At 38.8% G+C, this 22,658-nt stretch overlaps 2 protein-coding genes across 5 annotated transcripts in view; both read left to right on the top strand.

The window, feature by feature from the left end:
• The window catches only part of LOC105222515 (protein obstructor-E), a 228,676-nt gene that overhangs the window by 124,313 nt on the left and 81,705 nt on the right, over positions 1–22,658 (top strand). The gene's annotated exons all lie outside the window — the stretch shown is intronic.
• The window catches only part of LOC105225696 (furin-like protease 2), a 725,052-nt gene continuing 706,930 nt past the window's right edge, over positions 4,537–22,658 (top strand). Inside the window, exon 1 of the mRNA XM_049455566.1 lies at positions 4,537–4,548. The gene's annotated coding sequence lies outside the window, so the exon portion shown is untranslated. The remainder of the gene's footprint in view (positions 4,549–22,658) is intronic.

Genomic DNA, 22,658 nt, shown 5'->3' with positions numbered 1-22,658 from the left:
CTGCCACAACTACTAATTAACCAAAATCTCCTTTTAATTCAATTTCAATTCACTGCAAGCCAACTTTGTGTCGCACAGCAATTAAAACGATCTACCGTTATATAAAACATGCCGTTATACGAATTTATTTCAATAATCTCCATTTTTACTTTGCAAACGAACTCTTTATCTTCATTTGTAGTGCAGGCACATACATGTTCGCTATATTTAAATGTATTTATATATATGAATGTGTGTGTATATCTAAGTTTACTTGTTGTTCTTGCTGTAATTGTAGCTTAATTAATTAATTCACATAATTTCCTTATGTCTTTGCAGGTAAGTTATCCGTGTGACAGCCAGAAGCAATTAGAAGCGCAAGCTGCTGACGCCACTGCAGGCAAACACACATACAAGAGAACACGAGGCTAAGTATGAGTGTGTAAGTGCTTCAATGTGTGTGTGTCTTTGCGACTTGGCACCGCACTTGCTAACGGCGTATATCCATAACTGAGTATGTGTTTGCCTGCGCATAAGCATTGGAAAGACGACACTCCGTATGAACTAGTCAAAACAACCACACCAACAACAACACTAACACTTAAATAATTACAACAATTAAAAGCAGTCTGCTGCTCGTATGTGTGCGTGTAAGAAAAGTTACTTGAGGCCATGCAACTAAGTAAGATCGTGTGACAACCTGTATGGCCTCACTGCATTCACACCAGCGCACACACTCACACATACACCTGCACACATATACATACACGCTTATAACTGCAACTCCTTGCTTTGAGAGACAGTAAAAGCATGCCAGCAAGCATAGCGCCACTGGCAGGTGTGTGTGTGTGTGTGTGCTTGTTTGCCGGCGTTGCCACCTATTCACTTAGAAATTCACAGAGTCATACACTTAAGGTGACAAGCTCCGTTACAGGCAACTACAACATTTACTCGTAAGTACTTCATTTCGCCAAGTGCCTTTGAATGTCACACTGTTTGCCGTGGTGTTGATGTGCTGCCATACCGTTAACTATACATGTGTGTGTGTGTTGTTTTTGCCAGCTCCATTAGTTGGTTTGTTAGTTGCTGGAGAATGCATTGCTGCTGCTGCTGCACTTGTTTATTTGTCGAGAATGCCTTCATGCTAGTTTTGTTACTCCTTTGCCATTAAAGTTGAAGAGAATAACTGTTAATTTGAAGTGTTTGCAAGTTGAATATATTGAAGATGAGTTGCTTGTTATAGTGCTTCTTAATATGCCCTGGCATATTTGTTGTGAAGTAAGCGCTTGCATTAGGGGAAAACAGAAACTTCTCTATAAACACAGAAAAGGAGGGATTGTTGAATGGGTTTGAGTTGAGTTAGTAATTTAGTTTTTATTGAAGTACCGTTAGGTATATAAACCTAGAATAACTATTTTTCTAAGGAGCTTAAACTAAATTAAATTATTTATGAATAAGCCCAGAGCATTGCTAATATGTGGCTATGTGTGGTTGGAGAGTGTTTTAGGAAACCAAGGGTATTTATAATATGTTACAACTTTTTCTCCAAATTTTCTAAGGCCGACTTATCAAATAATGCTATTGTCCTTTTTTACGCATTATATAGATGAGGGAGTTGTAGAGTTAATAAAAATTACTCTCTGGCGGACCTAATTTTCGGACAGAAAGGTCTCTTTGGAATGAATGGCAGTGTTGAGATCGAGGCTGTCCGCAGAGATGTATCTGTGTCCATATATATGGAACCTAATGTGGATGACCTTCTGCTTTTAGTTGAAGGTTGTTCACGAAGTCAAATATAACGAGTGGGTGGGCAATTTTTAGACATTGTCCACAATTGGGTCGTAGGTGTGGGTGTAGAAATATCGTTGGACAAAACGCTGACTAAGCTTGTTAAGCTGTCGCCAGTTCATCCTCCAATCGTTCGGTTATATGGGGTCAGCATGAGGTATGTGACACAAGTCAAATAGCTATGGTTGACCAAGCGTGAAAGAATGTGTTTCAGTCCACATTTGGTGAATGTGAAAGAGAAACTGCAAGCAATCGTGGTCAATGTCAAGTGCGGAGTGATTGGTTCTGTTCGCACCATATATCGTGGCTTGTTTGTGGCCTATGCTGTTTATGAAACCGCTGTATGGTTAGGAGTAGCGACAGTCTTGTGGCGCCAAAAACTCTTCTCGATACAGCGTTGTATGATGCTTGCCTGTCTGTCCCACCGTTTCAACGGATGCAATGCAGGTGTTGTCAGGAGCACACCCTCTTGATCTGATTGTCATACAGTGAGCTGTTGCATTCAGGTTAAGGAGGGGTTTGAGTGTGTCATTGCTGCAGAAGGACTGGATTTCTGACGACGATATGGAGAGGAAGGGATATCTAAGGAGCAACAATCTCCTAGTTAAAGGAGTAGTAAGTGGCAAAACTGTTGAGATAATAGCTGTATTGATCGTGTGACTTACAACTACATTCGGGATGTTAGGTTTTTAGAAGGAACCCCAGACTTCAAATTCTGTCTGAGCTTGGGCTTCATGTTTACTGAGCATGGACCTCTGAATGCATTTTTACATATGAGAAACTTATTGTAGAGGCCTCAATGTGTATGTGAAGCACGCATTGAGACAGGGTATATGCCATTTCAAAGTGTCCAATCTTCCTGAATATCAGGAACTTTGATGGAATGGGGATTCGCTATACTGATGGACGGCTAGATGTCAGTGGTGTGATCTCCAATATTGCTTGAAACTTAAGTTTAGATTCTTGTGTGAAAGTATGGGGTTCAACCCTTGGTCACCAATCCAGAGCAGTATGGAAGTTCAACTGGCAGTAGTTTCGGTTACGAGGTCTGACCGGAGACTAAATTCTAGTACCACGGGAAGCAAGAGCCCACGGAATACACACCAACCTGCTCATGCAGACTGGGCCACGGGTAGTTGTGGTTTAATAACCGAATGTGGGCAGATTTTTTATCACTCAATTTGTAGTTGCATTGCGACCGGGTGCCGGACTCAAAGCACGGCAGAGGTTTTAAATGGGCCTTGAACCCTACCAAGGTGGCTAGTGTGTACATTCCACACTGCCAATTATTACTTAAAATGCTTGGTATTTCATTTCGCCGTAGCTGAGAGTGTACACGAATACCGTGGAGAGTCGATTCGGCGCCGTTCGCAGCAACTCGGAGTAAGGTATGGACTTGGCGCATTTTATGTTGAGTTCTTAAATTGAAACCATGAAAAATATAGTTTGTGTAAGAACTGAATCCAATCGACCTTCCTAAGCATCATCGTTTCGGTTTCAAGGCGACAATACAATTTCCGAAGAAATTGTTCAAACCTGAGAACTATAGCAAATAGCTGCCGTATTGGTCAACTGAACTATCAGAGAAAGTGACCTAAGAGATGAATATTGAATGAGGCATTCGTAGAAAAATGTTTGCACTATCATTTTGCAAAAGCTGCGGTCTAGTTCCCGACTAGTCATCAAGTAAGTAGTTTGCAACTAGTTCATAAATACCACTTTTACTAACAACAACGCTATTTCGCAACAAAATAAGTGCGTGTGTCAATGAGTAGCACCCATTTATTTTATTTTGTGGCATTGAACGCTAAATGCAACACAAAATTGTGCCTTGATTAAATTATATGCGTGCTCACGCACACCTTTACACATACAATAAGCGCTGCTACGTGCAATAATAAACAAATGGAAAATATGCGAAAATACAGCTTAACCATTTGCGCACATACATATATTCGCATATATATGTGTATGTGTATGTTTTTAAAGTATGTAATGAAATCTTCGACTACTTTCAGGCTCTCAGGCGCCCATTGAACTGCCACTATGCGGTGCCTTCCATTTCAAGCAGCCACAACCAACTTTGCTGGCACTTACACCACTGTAATTGTTGTAGTTGTTATGCTTGTATGTAATCGTAAACTTGCAACACATTTGTTGCATGGGGCAATTCACTTGTTACTTGCTCGTTTGTCGCACATTTATGAATACCTAAGCACACGCATACATATGCAAGTGCCTGCCTGCCACCTGTCACTCAAGCCGTAGAGGTGCTTGTTTGTTATTTTTGTTGCTTTGTTGGTGGCTACCCATATGCCTTCGCAAACGCTGCTGGCACTTTGTAAGAGCACTTCATTTCCTTAGGAAAACTACTGTCGGCTTCGCATCAACACACATACATACACAGCCGTTGAACACTTCTACCTTTCGCTGCTTTGTTCGGCTCTATCGTCAGCTCCCCTTCTCGCCTCGTGCGCTCATTTGTTGCCTTTTCCAAACCATTGAACTGCGCTTACTTTTAGTTTTCCTTCGCATTTTCTTTTCCCACCATTACCGTTATGCTCTAAGAAGCTGCTGGCACACACACATACATAATTACAAGTGTGTATGTACCTGTGTATGGGTTAGTGGTAAGGTAGGTGCCACTGTGCTCGAGAAAGTATTAGTTTTGGCTGCATGCGGTGTCAAGTGTAGCGTGTGATGTGCGGCGTGTGGCATGCGGTATGTGGCAAGCAAGTGAATCCAAACACACATTTTTACATACTTCAAGTGCGTTTGTGTGTGTTCGCTTGCATAGTGGCAGTATGCGTTTAGTAAGTGAGTATTTCCCACTTTCATTATCCAGTCAAGTACTCGAACTCTTCTGTGTCTCTGCACTTTACCTCAACTGCCACATCCTGTGCACAAAAACACACACACTCTTACACTTACAGGCACTGATGCAACTTGTTAAAAGTATTCATAAGCAGAAATTTAGTTGCTCATAGTTTATATATAGTTGTGAATGTGTGTGCCTGCTTGCCACTAAACAAGCTTGAAGTTATAATATTTTGCTTTTACCCACTCGGCTTCACGGTTCGAAAGGTGTAATTGTGTGCCGGAGCTCTTGTGCATGTGGCAAGGTGAGCCCATATTAGAATTTGTGTTGTTTTGATAACACTACTTTTATTAAGATGCTATCTAAAAGGCATATTTATTTGGGTTTTTATCGAAATGACTTGAATATAAGATATTGAATACAGTACGTGGCGAAATTTTTGATGTTTTTTTAGGAAAAAATGAATAATCAAAAGGATGGAGCCATGTGTGGAAGTTTACGCAAGTGAGGATAGTTCTCTGAGCCCCATTCACTTGAGAGTGACCAGAAACGATTCTTTTACATATGGCTCAAGCAGCTCAGGACTTCCGGCTTTAGGCCAAATATCCTCTGCGTAGCCAAAAAACATCCGTTTGAAGGCGAGCTAAAGTGAGAAGGCGAAACATCCCTACCTAGAGTTATGTGCTGTGTTTGGAACACGCCACGTAAAAGACTCTACCAATGAAAAGAAAACAGTCCCGGATTAGAGGCTCTCTTTTGACGGCAACCCTTGAAAACGTAATAAGGTTTATGATTTACGGGCATGCATCTGAAATATCCGGTCCGTTAATTGGGATGGGTCCGCTGCCCAGCCGGTTAATGTCCTCGTATAAGCAAAGGCTAATATCATCGCAGTACAAGAAGTGCGATGGGCAGGACAAAGACTACAGTGGTCATATAAAGGAGCACAAATTCGGTGTGGGATTCGTGGTAGGAGAGAAACTCCATCGCCGAGTCTTGGTGAATGAACGTCTAGCCTCAATCCCCATCTATTAGACACGTTTCCACTCTTTAGATGTGCATATGCTCCGAGTTCCTAGCATTGACTCGAACTACTAACTGGTTGCAGCGAAGATACGTACCCGCCTCTGTCTAGCAAAAAACTTACGTCAGCAAACCCAAGGAAGATTCGACGTCAAGATGATGCAATTTAAGAGACAGTGGCTTAGAGTATTTGACATACCTCCCGCCGGAGAAACAGAGGAAAAGGAAAACCTCCACTCCGTTAGGAAGACCAGGTTGAGAAGCACCTGGTTACACTTAGAGTCTCCAATTGGCGCCAAACACTGAAAAGGAAGAATGACTGCCGCACTGACTGGTGTCAATGGCAATAAATAAAGAAGAAGAATATATAAACTCTCTTCCTCTTATTAAAAATAGTATCCTATGTATATAGGTTAGTGGATCTAGTAGGTTAATGAGTCAGCTATGAACTACTTTGATCCTTAGCGGTGTGAGATGAAGTGCCGTTATGTGGCACAAAGGAAGAAGTCATTCCTCAGGATGCCAGCGCTTAAAGCGAATTTTAATGGAGTCTGCACTCTCGCAGCTAATTTTACTGAAAATCTTCGAAAATAGTTTTTATGGTCTTGTTACCTGATACTCTATTGCAAATTTATTATGTTGATTACGTTCCGGTAATGGATAAGTGGATAGTTACGGGAAAAGCGGGGCACTTATGACAACTTCAAGTCGAATCCTAGTGAGTTGTTATAAGCGATGACAAAGTCAAGATTGACGATCAAGAAGTTTTGGCTATGCTTTTGTTGGGATTGGCTGGAAGTCAGCTACTCCGCTACGCCTATAATTTGAATTGGGAATGGTACTGTCAAAATTGGACTGCTTGAGAGGAGCAATCCCCTAGCAGTCAGCCAATAGTTAAGGAAATGTGTTCCATCAGGACAACGAGAGTCCACATACATCGATAGCGACTTGTCAAAAATTTCGTTAGCTTGGTTGCAAGATTCTTATGCATCCACCCTACAGTCCGGACCTGGCATCAAGTGTTCCTTTTCGTGCTGTCAAACAGAGCTTTGAAAACGACGAAGAAGTGTTGTGTGTCAATACTCTTTTTCCGAGTCTTTTCCAACATTTGACACATGGTGAATATCTCTAATCAGTTGTTGATTTTCCAGGCGTAAGGGCCATAATATTCAAAGAGTTATATTAAATTACGATAGTGAATGCGAAACTTGTTTGAGTGATTTCACGGTTCTATAAAAGCGCTTCCTTCATGGGGATTTTAATGATGACAGAAGAGATCTGCACAAAAATGTATAATGTACTTCCCTTTAAGATTTTTCAGTTTGTAGTGTGTTTGTGAATAAGTGAAGAGTAAATACATTAAAGAGCTGGTCTGCTCCAGATATTGAGGGTACCGTAATGATTTTATATATAGTATAAAACGTTTTGCTAAGTTTAACTACTCTTCATTTTCCAATTAGCTTTTACAAGAATATTTTCAAAAATACAAAACATAAATGAACATACGATGCTAAAAACTTTGATCCCTTCTATTGTCCTCCACTAATCGGCACATACATATATACATCTCTAAATTGATAATTTTATGAGGACCGCAATTTAAAGATTTTTTTTTATTCAGTACTAATCACCTTTCTACTAATTTTTTTTTGTATAATACTAGTTTTCCATTAAATTCATTCCACATTCTGTAGCCCCTTTTAATTTATTCATATCTTTTAAGAGCTTTTGGTAGCCAAATGCAATTTGGCATTCACTCGCACATTTTTCGCACTTCACTTTAGATCGACAATGTGGTTATCCTTTAAGTGTCTAATTAAATTTGTTATATCCTCCTATGCTAAGTTCATATGTACTTATATACCACATATATTATAGTGCTCTTTTGGTATATATTTGTATATCCATATACCTACAGGCTTTTCCAATAATAGTTCTACATTCAATATTGACTTCTTAAGCTTGAAGGGAGTCTGGTTTATAGCTAAAGACCACTGACTTCAAATAATCCCACAAGAAGTAGTCAATGGTTTTAAATTAGAATTTTTTGAAGGCCGTTCAATGTCACAATTTCTTGAAATAATCGTATATCCAAACTTTTCTCGCAATAAATCGGCTGTTGCACGTGCTGTGTGGCACGTATCCTCATCTTGTTGGAACCAGATGCTGTCAAGATCAACTTCTTCCAATTGCGGACATAAAAAGTTGGTTATCATCCACCTATACCATTAACACTAACAGTATCACCGACTTCATGTCGAAAGAAGTACGAATCCAAGATTCCATTAGAACAAAAAAACAACACCAAACTGTCAATTTAGGTGAATGTAAATGTTGTTCCTGAATGATCTGAGAATTTAGTTCGCACCAGTATCGACAGTTTTGTTTACTTACCGAACAACTCAGATGAAAGTTAGCGGCATCGTATGATTTTCTTAAAAAGATCATTACCGTTTTAAATAGTTGCAAGGCAAAATCAGTAAATTCAAGACTTTTAAAGTGGTCCAATGGCAACACCTATGTATCTCGAGTGAGAACAATTCGAATGCAAGCGATAATCAAAATCCGCCACGTTGAGGTTTGAGACTGTCTCAATTCTTGACAACGGCTTGGTATCGACAAATTGCGATCTTCAGCAACACTTTCCAGTACTTGGAGCGGTTCTTTGCCTTATTGGCACTTGAACATTATGTAAATGCACGTTCGCAATTTTCAACAATTCGGCGAATAGCGCTCACAGGCGAAGGATTATTACGACCATGAAATGGCAAAAGCAAAGAGTGCGAGAACGATTATTTTGATAATAAAATTATACGTTGTTCTTGCGTATATCTGGTGGTATCATGGTGAAAAAATTAATATAAATATTGCTATTAAAAGTGGCCGAAACGACACATAAAACGGGGATATTATTACCAAGAAAATACTACATTGCTCTCATGGTAAAGTGCCGGCATTTGGTAACACATATCGGGTGTCCGCCCGTAATACTTGTATAGTATTGCTACTACATATCTGTCACGGCTATTAGAAATCATATCATCCCTATTGGAAAACCCGGTAAATCCATGCAATTAAAAATCTAATGAATGTAATTTGGCTCTGAAAATTTTGGCAACATCGCGCTGCTATTAAGTAAAGGAGGTTCTTATTTAATTTAATATCTCAATTATTAGGATTATATGATATCTTAGCTTAAGCTGTAAAAATTGCCTTACATTTAGTTTTTGCAGCAGAAAGCACTAGTTTCACGTTGAGTGAAGTAGAAGGAAAGATATAATTCGAAAGCTAATTTCCCTCTTATTATTATATCAATTACAGTTCTCTGACAATGAAATACCATCTTAAAGTATTCTTCTTCTTCTTTAGTGACGTAGACACAGCTTACACAGTTCTAGCCGGTATACAACAGCGAGTCAGTCGTGCTTCCTTTTCTGCGTACTGCGTCGAATACTTTCAGAGCTGGGGTTATTTTCGTCCATACGGATGATTTGATCTAGCCAGCATAGTTATTTTGAAAAGAGTGGAGTACCGCAAGGCTCGGTAGTAGGCCCCTTCTATGGAACATAATGTATGATGGGGTGCTAAGGAGAAACCAACAGAAAGCTATTATATTAGTGGCTTACGCAGACGACCTTATTGTGGTAACAGTGGCTAAACATCTCGACGACCTACGGAGAAAATGCAATGAGTGCATAAACTGCGCCAATGGTTCTCCTCAATGAGTTTAGAACTGGCGGAGCAAAATACAGAAGTCTTGCTCTTAAGTACAAGAAAAGTAGAGAAAAGTATATCTCTCACCATAGGGGAGTGCGAGATTCATTCAAAGCCACACCTAAAATATTTGGGAGTAATAGTAGACTCAAGGCTCAAATTTAAGGATCACCTAGAGTACACTGCAGGTAAAGCGAATAAAATCCTGAATGCCTTATCAAGAATGATGGCAAATAAAGGCTGCGTGCGTTCCAACCAGTAATGAGATCGGTTATGTTATATGCGGCTCCAATATGGATCCAGGCGCTAGGCATCAAAGCATATGCCAGACAAATAAACACAGTGCACAAGCTGTCGGCAGTAAGAGTTATCAGTGCTTTCTGAACAATTTGCTGCTGAAGTAATAGGCAGTATGATGCCTATTGACATCTAGGGTGACGAATACGAACGAGTTTACAAATTACCAGAGCCATCTATAGGAGCCAAAAGAGAAGAGAGAGTGAAAAGCTTAACAATATGGCAGCAGCGGTGGCAAACCTCACTTAAAGGACGGTGGACCTACAGACTAATACCGGACATCCATTCCTGGATCGATAGACGACATGGGGACCTGGATTTCCACCTAACCCAAATACTAAGGTGCTTTAGCAGCTACCTGTACAGTTTCCAGGACGACATTAGTCCGAATTGTCCGACGTGTTCAGAGTGCTTAGAAGACTCCGAGCATGTATTCATAGCCGCTGTCTCTTATCTCGCTGATCTATGTCAATGACGTCGTATAGCTCATCGTTCAATCGACTTTATTCGCAAACATTTCGAAAACTCGACTCATTTGATTTTGTCATCGTTCATGCCTCTGTGCCACCTAGCACGCCGGGGATGATGGGTGACTTCTAGAATTTGGTCTATGTTCGTCGCGTAAGGACTTTATTTTGCAATTGCTTACTCAGTCCGAAGTAGCACCTGTTGGCAAGAGCGATTCTGCGTTGGATTTCGAGGCTGACATTGTTGTTAGTTTTAATACTGGTTTCAATATAGACGAAATTATCTACGACTTTGGAGTTATGATTGTCAGCAGTGATGTGGGAGGATGTCTTTAGGAAATCGATCCACATTAAAACTGGGTATCAAAAATAGGCTTGATTCATTTGTGGGCGATAAGACCGTGTAGTTCTTTTCGATGGAACTCACCAATTTGTAGGAAGGTGGAAAAATGTTAAAAGTTCAGTTGAGTAATAATTTGAATGATACTATTGAACAAGATTTTTTTGAATAAGAGTTTGAATTTGAAAAGCCACCATAAAGTTATGGAGCCAATGCAATTGCCATAAAAAATTCATAAGCTTCAATACCTATTTTTTTTTCAATTTTTGCTTTATAAAACTTTAACTATTTTACACGCAAAAAAATATATTTTTAAAATTTTTTTTTTTTTAAATAAAATAAAATAATTTTCTTAATTAAAAATAAATTTATTTTTTTTTATTTTTTCTTTAATTTTTGCTTGAAATACCTTGAACTATTTTTTCCCCCAAAAATATGAAAGAAAAAATTGCAAAAAAGTGCCTTTAATCTCCCACTCGTCCATCAAAACGCGAACTGAAAGCCGAGCGACGTCAGCTTGCCAGCCAGCGAACCGCAACGGCAGCTGGACGGACGCTATTGTAAGTGACATTAGACGCGCTAATATTGGATTAGTTCCGCGTTCAGACGAAAATTATCCAAGTGGCAGGCGACATCACTGTGTTTTTGTGGCAAGAATAAGTGAGTACAACAACGCTTACCACGGAAGCACTGTAAAGCTAAAGCAAACCGCTATACATAGATATGCGCGAAACTGCTTGAAAAGGCGCCAAGTGGCAGCCAGAAGAGTGCAGCGGTGCGGTTGAAAGGCGCATTGTTAGGCGCCGCTGTATTTGTGTGCCTCATGTGTGTTTTTGTTGGGTAAAATGAGTTGGCTGAATGATGCCAGCAGCTATTTACCGTTACATGCATGTATGTGTGTGTGCTACATGTACTTGCCACACAAGTTGCGCTTAATTGCATGCACACATACATAAAAACACACGCGCAGCCATGTGAGCTCATAAGCGCGCAACACCATGCTTGAACGCCGAAAAGCGGGCTATGAACTCGCTTTAACGCGCAAATACTTGCCATTTACATGCATACAAATGTGGGTTAGTGTGTGTATGTGTGTGTGGCAACTAATGTTTGCATATGCTTAAGCGCACTCATGGCGAGAATATTGTGGTATTAGTGCCGTTAGCCGCCAGCCGCTGCCTGCTGAGCAAGCAACTGCAGAAAATAACAAATGACAATGCCGCGGCAGCTAACGGTGCAGCCGTTATGTGTGTGCGCGGCACGTGACAAAAAAATTCGCAAAATTATGTGAGTGTGTGTGTGTGTTTGTTGCCGAAGAATATGCTGTGATTAAGCGCGAGTCTCTCATGCTTATCCGCCAGCTCTCTAGATGTGTGTGTGTTCGTGTGGCTTCTCATTTAGCAGTTTCTGAATTGCTACAGTTAGCGGTGTTTAGTCACTTTTTCTGCGCACCGCATTACCGTTATTTGCTTTTTTTTACACTTTTCGTAATGATTCTTTGCTCGCACAGCCCATTTCATGTTGGTTTCGTCAGTTTTACTGTTTTTTTTTCACACTTCTTCAGTGTTGCACAATCTTTGTGGCGCTGCGTTAGCTTAGCCGACCGCAAAGCTGCCGAAATTTCAGCATTTAAACGCTTAATGAGCGGCTCGCTTTAAGTAATTCGCAATTTGCATATGAGGCCGCGCTGCCATACCGTTATCCTGTCGTTTGCCTCATTTCCTTTTCCTGCGTTGCATGCATTGTTTTGCGGTCTTGTATGCACATATATGGATGTCTTTAACCCCATTTTTCCGCGTTTAAGTTTGCGGTTTTTGTGCATTTCTCTCACCTAATTTCGCGTATATTTTTTCGCCAATTCTTTTAGCTGCTGACGTCAGCAGTTTTTAAACGCTTTCATAGCTGTTCATCGTTTGAGGTCGCTTTTGTGGTTTCTGTCTTCGCTTACGTGTAAGTGTGCGCTTTACTTAACTTTCCCCTTATTAGTTGCAGAAATTATTTTCTTTTTTTCGTAGTGTGTTTTGTGGTTTTGTTCTTTGTGTTGACTTGCTTACATATGTGTTTACATGCGTACTCCTTGCCTCATATTAGTGTGACCTCATAAGCGCATTAGCGACAAATTCAACACTTGCGGTTTCACAGCAAAACAAAAATGGGGGAGAGATGATTTTTGTAAATTAAAAGAAGACTTCAATAGAATGCGAAAGTTTAATTTGAAGGAGTGAAAAAAATAAGTAATTTCATTAAGTTTAAAAAATATATTTAAAAAAAAAATGCCCTCAGCAAATTTGGTTGTTGCAGCTTTAGTGGCTTAGGGAAAATGTACAATCTGTCAAGTAAGAGCGTAATGAAATAATAGCAACCTCGGAAAAAAGTTCAAATCATTTTACTTCTAACAATAATAACATGCAAGGAAGCTATGCAAATGTGGTGAAAGGCAACACTGTGCAAATGCAACTGCCGCAAAATCCTCCAAATGGAGGTATTGAAACTATGATTATAAATCTTACACAGTGTATGACTCAATTTATGTCTACCATGCAAAACATGATCCAAGATTTAATAAAATCACAAAATCAAATGCTGCAAAATTTATTAAGTAAAAAATGAGCTTACTAAATATCTGTATATGGAATGCTAACGGTGTTAACCAACATAAATTAGAGATTATCAGATTTCTGTCTGAAAGGAATATAGATGTAATGCTTATTTCAGAAACTCATCTAACAAATAAAAATAATTTCAATATACCGGGATTTAGACTATACGTTACAAATCATCCGGATGGAAAAGCGCATGGTGGCACGGCAGTGTTGATTAGAAATCGTTTAAACCACTATGCTCTAGAATCTCATGCTACACCACAGTTACAAGCTACAACAATATCACTAAAAAATCGGGGTTGTGACTTAAACCTTACGGCTATATACTGTCCACCTCGTTTTAAAATTACAGAAATCGAATTTAAAGACTTTTTTGGAACACTAGGTCAAAGATTTCTAGCAGGTGGAGATTATAACGCAAAACACACATACTGGGGCTCACGTCTTATTAATCCGAAAGGACGACAGTTATACTACACTATTACGAATAAGCATAATAAACTGGATATAATATCTCCTGGTAAGCCGACATACTGGCCCAGTGATAGAAGAAAAATACCAGACTTAATAGATTTTGCTGTAGTCAAAAATATAGATAGATCGCTTATGACAGCTGACACATGTACAGACTTATCATTTGATCATTCTCCTGTACTAATAAAGTTATACGAACAGCCCATGTTATTTGAGCCGAAAGTTTCTCTAACATCACATAAAACTAACTGGTTGAAATATAGAAAGTATATCAGCACCCACATCAATATTGATTGCAAAATAAATACAGAAAGAGACATTGATGAAAATATAAAAGAAATTAATGACGTAATAACTAATGCAGCTGTATTGGCAACACCAAAAAGAAACAACAAACCAGTTGGTTTTAGAAAGATCACCAATAATGAAATAGAGAAACTTGTAAATGAGAAAAGGCGAGCTAGGCGGGAATGGCAATTAAATCGATCCCCTTCATCTCTGCTTCAACTGAAATCTGCTGTACGAAAGTTAAAAAAAGCGCTTAAACGCGAAGAGGAACACAACACTGAAAATTATATAAAGAAACTGTGTCCAAATTCGCGCAAGCAAAATTCTCTTTGGAAAGCACAAAAGTCTTTCAAGCCACCAGTAGATTCCAACATGCCTCTAAGACAGTTGAATGGTAATTGGGTGATGTAGTGATGAGGATAAGGCAAATTGCTTTGCAAATCACCTAGAAAAGGTATTTCAACCCAATTGCCCAAAGAACAACTTTGAGTTGCCAACCTTGCCCAATACCGCAAAAGAGTCGCATGTGTCTATTAGGACTTCTACTTCTGAAGTTACTAGAATAATAAAAGAGCTTAACCCCAAAAAATCACCTGGACATGATAATATTACCCCAAAAATGCTAATTGAGTTACCAAATATTGCCGTAAAGGTGCTCTCTTTGCTCTTCAATGCAATTCTTAATCTCGGACACTATCCAAATTCGTGGAAAAAGTCGCAGATCATCTTGATAGACAAACCTGGGAAAGACTTAACACAGCCGTCTTCATACAGACCAATCAGTCTTCTACCCTGTCTTTCAAAGATATTTGAAAAATTGTTACTATCAAAGATGACTCCTTTCCTCCACGAAAATAATATAGTACCAATGCACCAATTTGGGTTTCGTGAAAAACATAGCACGATTGAGCAAGTAAATAGAATTACTAACGAAATAAGAAAAGCATTTGAGCACAGAGAGTACTGTTCAGCTATATTTCTAGACGTGGCTCAGGCGTTTGATAAGGTATGGCATGAGGGCCTTTTATACAAGATTAAAAATATTCTACCTTCAAAGTTATATAAAACATTGGAATCGTATTTAAAAAATAGAAAATTTATGGTAAAAGTGGGAGATTTCATATCTGATGAAAGACAGATAAGGGCTGGTGTACCCCAGGGCAGTGTTCTAGGCCCAACACTATACATCATATATACAGCAGATCTTCCAACAGCTAACAATGTATTAACTTCTACTTTTGCGGACGACACAGCTATAGTGAGCCGTAACAAATGCCACATAATAGCATCAAGAATATTAGCCGAGCACTTAAAGTTTGTCGAAGAATGGCTAGCTAACTGGCGTATAAAGGTAAATGAACAAAAGTGTAAGCATGTTACATTTTCGCTTAGACCAAAAATGTGTCCGGCAATAAAAATTAACAATATTTTAGTACCCCAAGCGAATGAAGTAACCTATCTTGGTATTCACCTAGATAGAAGACTTACGTGGAAAAAACATACATATATCTAGTAAAATAACTTGCATGAAGATAAGAGCTGCAAATTTAAATTGGCTATTAAATAAAAACTCCAAACTTAGCCTAGACAACAAAGTGCTTTTATATAATGCGGTCATAAAGCCGATTTGGATGTATGGCATTCAACTGTGGGGTACGACCTGTGCAACTAATATAGACATAATACAAAGGTTCCAATCAAAAATGCTTAGATCAATCACGTGTTCACCATGGTACATGCGTAATGAGAATATCCATAAAGACCTTGGTATTTCTATGGTAAGGAAAGAAGTAGAAGACAGCAGAATTTAATATATATGTAAACTCCGTGATCACCCAAACCCTTTGGCTAATGCTTTGGTACATTCCTGCAATCAAACACGCCTTAAAAGAAGAGATATGCCCGCGTACTGAGGAGCAATGTATCACCAAAACACCTCAATCATTTGCTTGAGCGTGTCTAGTTTTTAAATAGGTTTAAGATTTTATTACTTATTGTTAGGCTTTCAAAACAAAAAGCAGATTCAATAAATAAAAAAGATATTGAAAAAAAAAAAAAAAAAAAAAGTAAGAGCGTGATCGACCTCACCGACAGTTAATGAAAGGTTTCGCTCTAATTCCTTCGCGAGCCGATAGAGGAAAGCTTTGTCCTTGATGCCTTGTCAACGAAGGTTCAGTTGATGTTGATATTTTGAAAGAGAATCACGTTAAACGCCATGAGTGCTAAGTGCGCGTCGCGCTACAAAGCTGTGTTCCTTTGCATCCACCCGAAAGGTTCCAAAATGTCGCAATCAGTGGCTGCTAAATATATGAGAAAGTCGAAGGCATATCTACAGAAGTAGATACAGCGATATAAAGTGGCTAAAAATGTCGATGATTTACCAGAACGTGGTTCGATAGGAAAAGTGAGCAGAAAAGATGAAAAAACAATAGTGAATCTGTTTTCGCGGAATCCTGCTTTAACACTGCGGCAAGGACAAGCAAAATTAATGGCAAAAGGTTTAGATATATACTACGAAACTCCCCGAACCCTTCTTCATACTCATGATCTGAAATGGCGCAACATAATGAAGAAGCCTCTGTTGACTGAAAAACTTTTGATAAAGCGACTCGCTTGGGCGCATGAGAATATTGATAGAGATTTTGAAAATGTCATTTTTACTGATGAATGTTCTACAAGCATATGGGCACGTTCTGTCCTCACGCGAGCCTGGTCAACTTCCACCAATAGGCATGTTCAGCGGACCGTAAAACATGGAATAAAGTTGCATCTTTGGGTTGCATCTTCTCAAAGCAGAGATTCGACACTTTGTACCTCTTTACTGACAACCCAAATGCCTAGAAAATGATAAAAATCTACAAAAAGGCGCTACTGCTACCTGCCAAACGATGGTTCATCAGAAAAAATGAAGATTGAATTCTGCAGGAGAACAATGATCCTAAACACCGCAGCAAGCTCTGTATTCAGTGCAAAACTCTATCTGGCATCGTTACATTGGATTGGCCGTCGCAGTCGCACGATGCAAACCCTTTTGAAAATATGTGGGCATATATTACACAGAAGAATGGAAATGAGAACTAACTTAGTTGAAATCAGCGACCATGACAACTATGGCAAGGAATACATTTCGGATTATGATAGATACAATCATTAATGGGGTAGCGGTATTTGCTTCCAACCTGCTGGCTCACGGCTTTATAATTCACACTTTCATCACTTAGAGTCATCCTTACTGTAATGCAAAAACTTCCAAATTTAATGCTGACAAATAATCGCAATTATTTCAAGCTTTTACAACCGCAAAAAGCACAAGTTGAATATCAATAAGGCTTAAGATATGCAAAAATTTGCGCATCAAAGCGACCACTGAGGATTTTCAATTATTTTGCGTATTTACCGAAATCTATTTACTTACGAGAGACTAATTTGCCATTAACTGACGCTAATTAGCGGCTACTTAAATATTACAGCAAATGCGAAATTCAAAGTCAAGAGTAAAATTTCAATCACAACCATCCAACATTCAGCAGAAAGCAAATAAAAACAACAAAAACATAGTTTGACAACAACAACAAGCGCCGTTAGAAAGTCTTATAAATATTTATTATTTATCAAAGCGATAGAAAATAGCAAATAGAGAGTAGTAGTTGACGGCGTGAGGCGAGCAAAAATGCTAATTAGACGCAAAGTGAACGCAGTGATGCCAGCGTTGACAAATTCAAAGCGAAACTGGACAGACAATGGCACATAAAAGCTGGCGCACTTATTTATTTATTTGTTTTTGTATGTCAGCAGACGTTGTACAGCGGTGAAGACAAGCTTGTTTGCACAGACGCTGTCGCGATAGGCAAATGTTGCGTATACGCCGTGTCGCCCATTTCACTACTGAAGTTTTCGCTACTGAGCAACAACAATTGGCACAACAACATGGCATGCAAATTATGCAAATTGAAAAAAAACTTAAGCGAATGTTGCACGCTGATAGTAGTTGCCCCAACGTGATTTATTTGCATGTTGCAGCCGTTAACAATTCATTTGCCTGTTTTACTTTCGATTCGTGAGGGAACATAAGAGGCGGCAATTTGTCAACAAAAATGCTAAATGGCAAGCAGCCTAAAGCGACAATAACAACAACAAAAACTAACAAATATACAGTTAGTGGCAAAATGCGATACGTATGCATATCGTTGTTGTTGTGAAAGCCGTAAACGGCAACGTGCAACATTAAGTGGTTGCCACTACTAATTGAAAATTTTAATGAAGCAACAACAAAATATGCAAAAAAAAAAAAAATTAAGCACCACAAGCCAACAAGAGAGAAAGGAGTAAAAGGCAGCAAATAAAAGCGAACTAAAAAAGTAATAAACACAATAAAAACACTTGCCACATGGCAACTAAGCTGTAACTGCGTAAATAAAAAGTGCGCATGAAATTGCAAAGTGTGGCAATTACGAGCATTATAAATCAAAGATGTAGCAGTCATTGAAGTTGTAGTTTTTGCTATCGTTGTTGTTTGTATTATATTTGTTGTTTCTGTTATTTTCGTTTTTGTTGTAGTTGTTGTTATTTGCATTGTTTTTGTTATATTCGTTTTTTGTTATTTGTTCTTTCATTTTTATTGTTATTTTCGTTTTTTTTTGTTGTTGTTGTTTTGTTTTCTGCAAGCTTACAATTGCTAAGCTTGTTGAGCGCTTGCGGTATCGTCGTTAGTGGTTCGGGTCGAGTTGGTCTGTTTATTCATTGTGGTTGTAGGAGCTGCGGGTGTCCGCCTCTAATGTCCAATGGTTGTCAGTTGTTTTGTGCGTGAAACTTTTGCCAATTAATGTCCATAAAGTGAAGATATCTTGAGGAGAGGGTTTAAGGAAAATGAAAAAAAAACTACTGCAGTAGGGGTAATTTAATGTCGATGCAAGTAAATATTTAGAGGCAATTGAAAAGTCTTTATGTTTAGTGGAAAAGCTACAGACTCAAAGAGTTGTGGATACCGCTAGGGCGGATTTCTAATGACGCACCTAACATGTTCATAAGTCTGTCTGAGATTATATCCTGTATTCATCAAGCTGATATTTGGAACTAGCTTCAGGCAGAGTTAAGGAGATCTTAATTACAACAATAACCAAAAGCTAGCAGCATCATCCACGTTAACAACAGTGCTAAGATGATTTTCAATGTTATCTGTTTTTAGAAATTATTTTCCTAAATTTTTCGTTCTCTCTTATGTCGCTCCAAGCCAACAGGCTCACACTGATAAATCTGCATTCCAAAATTCAGTAATTTATTTTAACAGGATCCATTGTAACGAATCAAAGTTCGACTGACACCGTGCGGACATCCATAAAATAGTGGAACGAAGAGAATAGCTCACGCCTTTCTCCTAGAACCTTAAGTACTTCAGAATACATAAGAGTGCGTAATTGCGTTAAAAGAAAGCGTAATGAGTTCAAGTAGGCTATTAAAAGAAGTAAAACCTTAAGCTTCAAAGAACTATGCAAGAAAGTGGATGAAAATCCATGAGACAATGCCTATAAAATAGTAATGGCAAAGGTCAAGGGAGGTAGAAACCAGACACCAACCTGTGCTACCCTGCTAGAAAAGGTGGGAAAAACGCTTTTCCCAACGCAAGAGCAGCAGACGAGCAGAAGAATATCAGCAGTGAAGGAAGCGTTGTCAATTGAAGAGGAGGAGTTAATAGAAGTGGTGAAGATATTCAGAAATGCAAAGGCATCCGATGGCACCTCGAACAAGGAACTTAAGACCACAGTTAAACACAACAAGAAGGCCTTCGCTAAAATTCTTTCTCGGTGGCTAAATGAAGGCTTTTCTCAAGGGTATGGAAGAAGCGGCGCTGGGTTCTCTTTTAGAAACCAAACGAACCAACTTTGTATGATCGATATCATGGCTAAAATGTTGGAGAGGCTGACCTGCATACGTTTGAAATGTTACCTAGAAGGAGAGCTACCTGGCTTGTCTGAAAACCAATTTGGTTTTAGAAGAAATTGATCCACTAAAGAAGGAGTCGGAAAATTAACGGACATTGCGGCCAAGGCCACAGAGGTGACCAAATGTATGCATGGCAATAAAAAATATTGCGTTGACACATTTGAGGTAAAAAATGCTTTTAATTCTGCATATTGGTCCCATATCATTATTGCTCTGGAGGCAAGAAACATACCGGGATATCTGCTGCGAATAATTAGCTATCTGTCTGACAGTCTGCGACTTTACGACATCGATGCAAATGTAAAAAGCTTCATGGTGACAGGTGAAGTACTGCAGAACTCCGTATTGGATTCATTACTATGGAATGTAAAGGTTAACATTGAAGGCCCTAGTCAAATTAGGAGAGCCCAACTAGCTAAAGTCAGGCAGTCAATACTAATGCATGAAACTCCTGTATGGAAAGAGCACTGCGCACAAAAACGAAAAATGGCAATAAGGCAAAGGCTGTAACAAGTTTTTGCGCCACACACACATGAATCGGTCAGTATCATATCCAGTCTTACGTCGACAGATCTAATGACCTCACAGCTAAGTAGACGCTATAAAAAATCTAAAGCTATGAATAGACGTCTAACAGCTGACGAGGAGAGACAGGTGAGCCTGGATTGAAAGACAACACGGGGAGACAGAATTTTATCTGATGCAGCTCTGGACGGACCATGGGAGTATCACTACCGATTTTTTCCACCTGCTCCAAATATGTAGTCGAGAGAACATCATGGAACGAATAAAAAACGAAAGAAAGACGCCCGCCAACATTATAAGTCCATTATGCAATCAAAGCTGGTATAGGCGAAAATGAAAAAGTGAGCGCAAAATCGATCCAACCACTCAGGATAAACGAACAGTAACTGAGAAGCTTGAGAAGCTTAAGATCAACTGAATAATCCCGCAGGGAGTTTGAGAAGGGGCATTCTTGACCAGCTTGGTTTTGCGAATTCTGTAAAGCGGGCCATATTAATCGTGCATGCTGCCTTTCTACAGCGGCAGCATCTTTGGAAGATTCCCCCTCCGACATCAAAAACCAAAAAAAAAAAATCAGTTCTTGGTTGGACTTTAAAGAAACACTTTTCTGGAGTCCTTAATTGCTTTCCTGATTAATATGGTAATCCTGGTTCTCAGTTCCCAGATTTGGAGAAAATCGAACTATGGCATACAAATGAAATTGAGGTAAATTCTGTGGACATTGTTAATATAATATGTATAAGCAGGACCAACATATGTATACTTTTTCTGTCTCGTTTCAATTTTTTTTTTGGTAAATATTTCAATTCATGCCCTAATTTTTTGAAGAAAGAATATTGTTTCTGGCCCTGAGACTGTAACAGAAAATCAAGCGCATTCTGTTCCGGTAATTTTAATGTCAAAAATGCACCATGCCCTGGCAGGCCAGTTGTCGAAAATATGGTGATGGTGGAACCACTTTGAGACGGCCTAAACGGTGAACAAATAAGGACTGATGGTAAGAAAGGATTTGCTGAGATTGGCGGAGAATTATCTACAGTGAGTTCTGGCTATTCAGAAAACTCAAACGACCGCTTCGGGGAAACCGTTTTGAGTCAATTGAAGACTTTAAGCGTGAATAGCTTCTTTTCCGTGCAATGACTTCTTTTCCGGAAATTGTCTTTAAGAACTGTTTTGATGATTAGAAAAACGACATAGATTTTGAAGAGTAAATAAGAATTTTAAAATTATGAACAAAGTTTTACTATTTTTTGTTTAAGTAGCAAAACCAGTATATTTTTTGTGACCTGGGAATGACTCTGATCCATAAGCTATACGAAATGTGGTTAAAGAAAATCCTTACTTTCTTATATTTTTTTAATATTTTCTCTTTCATAACTACTGAATTAAAATTGTCAGCTTATTCAGTTTTCTTTCTTTATATCAAATTCGTGCTCACAATGCTCCCTTTTATTTAACTTCTTCTACTTTTTTCTGCGCCATGTTTGCTTCAGTAGGTTTTGTTAGTAATGGAAGCATTTGGCATTCGCTTAAGTTTTTTCATTATGCTACTTTTAATTCATTCTTCAGCTTCGCAACTCTAATTTTATCGCTCTTCCTTTCTCTCTCTTTCTGTATGTATATTCAAACTCCTGCTCGGCTTCGTGGCTGCAATTATTTGCATTGAATGTATTGAAAGTCAACACTGAAGCATTAAAATAATTGCCATTGCCGCCTGACGCACTCGTGTATATATAATGTGTCTGCTTGTGTGTGTGTCACCACAGATTCTCATTATCTCAAGTAAGATTGCGGTTGCTCTGATTCTTTTATGCTTTACTCTGCGGTGTAACATAGTTGAGAATTTTCTTAATTTATTTACACACAAATTCTGCTGGCAATAATGACCAAGCAGGATAGTTGTACAAAACTACACAAATTCCTTTCTATATATGTATATACATATGGACAACCAGCAGTCTTGCTTTTTAATAGAAAAACCTCTATTGTTTGTCGAGCATTGTGCATATCCTTGCGCTGCTCCAATAAAATTTATTAAGTCCCTCACTTGTGCAGCGAAGCCTTCAATGACTTTCTATGGTTTTCGCTTTTGTGCTCTATTTACTTCGTTCTAAGAATGTCTTAACGAACTTCCTTGAACTTTTTCAATTTCTCCGATTTAACTGACATGGACGAAGTAATAATTGGTAGTCAATTAATTGAATATTTGCAAATTGACTGCTTGATCCTTTTTGCATAAGCCACAGCAAGTGTTTTCATTGCTGATTGGATTAAAGTTCCATTGAAATGTGGCAGATGTGTTGGCTCGTCGCTTGAATTTATGTAGTTATGTATGTGTGTGTGTAGTTATGTATGTACTCGTATGATATAGTAAGTAATAGGCTTTGCACTAAGCTACTTAG

The sequence above is a fragment of the Bactrocera dorsalis genome, chromosome 4 (assembly GCF_023373825.1).
Source record: "Bactrocera dorsalis isolate Fly_Bdor chromosome 4, ASM2337382v1, whole genome shotgun sequence".
Lineage (NCBI taxonomy): Eukaryota > Metazoa > Arthropoda > Insecta > Diptera > Tephritidae > Bactrocera > Bactrocera dorsalis.
The sequence above is the reverse complement of the archived record's forward strand: the minus strand, read 5'-3'. Positions and strand labels throughout refer to the sequence as shown.